A 5,260-nucleotide genomic window follows, 5' to 3' on the forward strand; every position below is an offset into this window, starting at 1 on the left:
CAGGCAACATTGTGTCGACACATTGTGTGTCAACCACCTAAACACAGCGTCAGCCCTATTTATATCCTTATAATTTTTTCAACAAGCCGGCTACTAGACTCTGGCTACAATATCTCCCCCTTTCCTTTGATCAACCAGGAGCATCTCATCAACATTGTTTCTATTTGTAGAAAACCATTACAATGTGTCAATGTATCCTGCGCAGATTGCTCTAAATCAGTGCCTTATACTTGTCAAAAATTAACTCTATCTACAGACAGCAAGTTTTTCAAAGCACGATTTTTTGCAACAATGTGTTCTACTTACTAACCTATTTTTTCTCCAAAATAATTTACCCTTCATATCGTTACTCTCTACCAATGTATAATAATTATATCTTTTTCTCCTTCTAAATTGTGTCGACACAACTGGTGTCAACCACCCTATCATATTTAATATAATTTTGTTCTACAGTACCAGGGTGTTCTACCTGCCAATATAACTGCATAAGCTATATATCATTAACCCGTTGTGAAATTAATAGGCCATTAAAAAAGGCCCAGTGTGATGCGCCATCGCTATCTGCAGCCAAACAGTATTAATTGATTGAAGCACCTTGCATTAATTTTTGACGTATTGCCACCATACCCCGCTGGTTTGCCCAACCCCTCTCCGAACTTGGAAGCCAAGCAGTGGAGGGCCAGGACAGTACCCAGTTGGGAGACCCCTGGGGAAGACCAGGTGTGGCAATACAAATATAAGGGAAGCAAGTCGCTGCTTCAATTCGACCACTGTACCCATGACTGCTAGAGAGAATTGTCGTTATTAGAAATTATTTATTACATAAGGCTGTGACTTATTTGTGTATACCATTGTATATACCCAATGTGCAATATTAGCACACTATATTGATCCATTAAGGGAACTAAATCATTTCTCTGCCTATGTTCACTGGTAATCGTACCTTTGAAAAACTCAGTGCATAAATGACAAAGTAAAGTGTGACATACTAATTATTATTCCTTAAACAATAATAGTTTGAGGATCACACTACATTTTTAACCCATTCAACTATTTGAACTCAGAGTGCCATTTATTTTAACAAAGTCTATAATAAAAGTTATATCTTAAAATAATCATCTAATACTTGTAAATTTACAAAAAAGGAGTGCGCCCAAAAAGCGTTTTTCTCTCTTTGTCAGGTCTTCCCTGACAAAACCCCAGTGTACAATCATTGACCCTAAACGCTGGGCGCACCGCCAACCCCATAACTACCAGAAATTATATCCTCAGTAGTTATAATTTAGTTGGTTTTCTGATCAATAAACTAATTTCTAGTCTGTGCGGATCTATACCCTCCTTCTTGCATAACCAATTAGTGCCAGGAACATTGTTTTAAACCAAACCTGATGAAGTTACCTTTGTGTCCTGAATTCACTACAGTGCATTAGAAATGAGTTGGTTATTATTAGTCAGCTAATGTACTATAACGATTTGTGTGATGTCACTTTGCACATTCAAAGAACAGTGTATATGCTTCCATGCAGCTTTCATGGCTTTGTTACTGGCATCAGCCTGTACCAAGGTATATGATCAGGGGGCACTTAAATGTAAAAAAGAAAATGCAGTTTCATCTAGTACTGAACACTGCTAACCCAAATAATCATGACAAGACATAAAGTAAAAGTGAGATGCATAGTATTTTTGGGGCCAAAAATATATGGTCCGACCAACCACACACTAATGTTCAAGTCCCCCGGCATCACATTAAAGAGAGGAAAAGGAAGGTTAAAAAGTCACAACTGACCAAATTGCCAACAGAGCTGCCGGGAGAGGAGGGGAGTGGGTACTAATTACCCAGGCCTGGGCTTCCTGGAGGGGCCCTGGTCCGACTCACCCCCCCTTCCACCTCGGTCCCTCCCAGGCAGCAGCAGCACACACCTACAGCCTGTGCTGTGCTGACAGCAGGCTCAGTATGAGCGTCTCACTGACAGCGTGAGAGCGTGAGAACATTTTGGGGGGGGTGATTTAATTTCAGGAGGTTGCCACGCCTCCTGCAATTTGGCCATCCCCAATAATTTTACCGGGGCCCAACATACCTCTCGGTGATCCTGATTGCCAATGGATGGTTCCTGGGACTGGTCCGGACTCCTTAGTGGATGTAGGCAGGGTGGATGTATGCAACGAGTGTGACACCTTTGATAAAGCTACTGTTGTAGCAAAACGCATAAGGGCCTGGTGCTACATCCACCCTGCCTACATCCATTAAGGAGTTCGGACCAGCCCCAGTAATTATCCATTGGCAAATCGGTCAGTTGTGACTTTTCAGCCTTCCATTTCCTGCTAAGGAATCAACCTTTGTTCACCCATCTACCCCTAATTTGGGAGAAATTCTGGCTTCCGAAATCTGCATGGAGAGTCCATCTTGCTAATTGGGACCTCCAAGCTATCACCCGTAGGTGAGAGAATTGGGACACTATCAGCACAAACCATGTGGAATGGAAGGTAATTATACCGGTTTACTGACCACTGTTTACAAACACGGAACTTTCCTGAGGCACATACTTTAGGAATGGACTTCCTATGAAAAACGCCTATTACAGGGTGGATTATGTTCATGTTGATTCATTTTACTGCATGTTTTAGTAAATAAAATTGAAAAGGAAATCCAATCTGTAAATTAATTACTTAAATAATTAATTTCTCAGCGCCGCATCTTTGTTTGTTTCTGCTCTTGTATTGGTTTCCAGGATTGACCATCCTGTTTTTAGCAGCAGTTTTGGTAATAACAGCTCAGACAATCGCCCTCAAAACCACTTCTCTCTATGGGCCTTATTTTGGTTCATTCTTTCTGACAAAATCCTTCTTAGATGGACAAAACCATGTGCACTGCAGGGAGGGCAGATGTAACATGTGCAGAGAGAATTAGATTTGGGTGAGTAATTTTGTTTCTGTGCAGGGAAAATACTGACTGCTTTATTTTTACACTGCAATATAGATCTCACTTTGAAGTAAAACCCCACCCAAATCTAATTCTCTCTGCACATGTTACATCTGCCCCACCTGCAGTGCACATGGTTTTGCCCATCTAAGAAGGATTTTGTCAGAAAGAATGAACCAAAATAAGGCCCTATATTTGGAGACCAGCGGTTTTCGCCCGCATAGACCAGAACAACCCTATATAGGTACAGTGGAAATAAAGCAAGAAATCCATTGGAACATGAACCTAATAGGTGAAACCAGAAGCTTGATCTATCAGTAAAATAATGTGCTGTTACTGGGTGCATCTAAAGAATGTTCAGAAGCCTCCAAATAAATAATATCTTGAAGTCAGATATCGATGTTTCGAATACTAAGAGCCTTAATGATGTAGAAAAAATGTCTTTAAAAAACACATAAAACAATCTTAAGTATTTGAAGTGCTGGAATATAGCATCAAAGGCAGCAGTCTGATTATCTTGCAAGCATTAAGTACCAATACATCAGCAGTTCAATAGCAGTAGCTCATATTGCTGTGTGCTGGCAAATAAACTTGCCCAGTGAAGTTATAATAAGCATTTAAATTTCTCCGCAGTTAAAATTAATCACCTGTTTCATGTGTCTGACAGCAATGATAGAGGGAATGTTCACAGTAAATCATGGCCGCGGTTGGTGGCATAGTGTTCAGTGCCCCCCTGCAAACTATAGACTTGTTACCCTACCATCTATATAATAAGTTATAGAGTGTGTGTGTGTGCGTGTGTGCGTGCCTGTTGCATTGCGGACACACCGTGGCATTCAGAGCCACCAAATTCAGCAACAAGATACCTCTGGACCCGGTGGTGTGCACCTCGAAGCCGTTTTTGGGAAATTTCACTTAGAAATAAAAAAAAAACACCAAGTTTTAATTTTCCTTCATTGATGATCTGGGATGAAGATTGACGATCTGTGAAACCGTTGACGAAAGAACAACTCCACACCTGATTTCATTGCTGTCATTGCGTATGAATGACACATTCTAACATTATGGTGGAGACTTTAAACAATTAGGAATAATTGAGGATATACATAGACCACACATAACACACACATGTACACATTGTACACGCACAAAAACACAGTACACCACATACGCACACAACACACACATATATACGTAGCACACCTCACACACTTACACATTGGACAGATACACACATAACACACCATATGCAGTACAACACAAACCCATATACACTACAACACACACCCAAAAACAGTACAACAAACACACAGAACACACACTTAAACATTGTGCAGATACAGAAACACACAGAACACACACACTTAAACATTGCCAGGATACGCACTGCACACTACACACACATATATACATAGCGCAAATCACAAACTCACACATTCGGCAGATACACACAACATAACACACACACATAACACACCACTCACAGTACAACACCCACCCACATTCACTACAATACACACCAAAAAACAGTATAACACACAGAACACACACACTTAAACATTGCACAGATACAAACAGCACACTACACACACATTTATATCTAGCACACCTTACCCACTTACACATTGCACAGATACACACAACACACACACATAACATACCTCTAACAGCACAGCACACACCCACATTCACCACACACACACCCAAAAAAAAGTACAATACACACAAAACACACACTTAAACATTGCACAGATACACAAAGACACAACACACACATACACATACTGTATATACATAGCACACCTCACACTTACGCATTGGACGGATACATACAACACACACAACCACATACACTACAACACACAGACAAAAACAGTACAACACACACAAACACAGAACACATAAAAAATAATTTGCCATTTATTTAACAGTCTGTACCGGCAAATAAAAACTGTACCTAATGTACTGTTTTTTTCTTTTTTTCCATTACCCGTCTCTCCAGTCCTCCAGCCTGTCACTGCGCTCCCCGGCCGGTTGCACTGAGAAATTTTGTCCTGGCCAATGCACCCATTGATCAATACAAAGTGGGTACACTGCACTCACCCTGATAGTCAGTTGGATGTTAGGCACTGCTCTGCCTTAAGGGTTTCCCAGACCCTTTTGTTTCATAGATAATGTTTGGTCGATGAGCATTATTATTATTATTATAATTTTATTTATAAGGCGCCACAAGTGTTTCGCAGCGCCGTACAAAGGAACAATACAGGGAGACAAAGCTTGGCATAACATTGAATAAATAACAAGAATACAGTACAAATAAAGAGCGCCACAGTTCAATAC

General features: G+C 40.5%; 1 pseudogene; it reads left to right on the plus strand.

Annotated features, from left to right (window-relative positions):
• The first annotated feature begins 613 nt into the window (after positions 1-613).
• Positions 614-732, plus strand: LOC146065168 (5S ribosomal RNA; annotated as a pseudogene).
• The last annotated feature ends 4,528 nt before the right edge of the window (positions 733-5,260 follow it).

Source organism: Crinia signifera, chromosome 3, assembly GCF_055691185.1.
Source record: "Crinia signifera chromosome 3, ASM5569118v1, whole genome shotgun sequence".
NCBI classification, from domain to species: domain Eukaryota; kingdom Metazoa; phylum Chordata; class Amphibia; order Anura; family Myobatrachidae; genus Crinia; species Crinia signifera.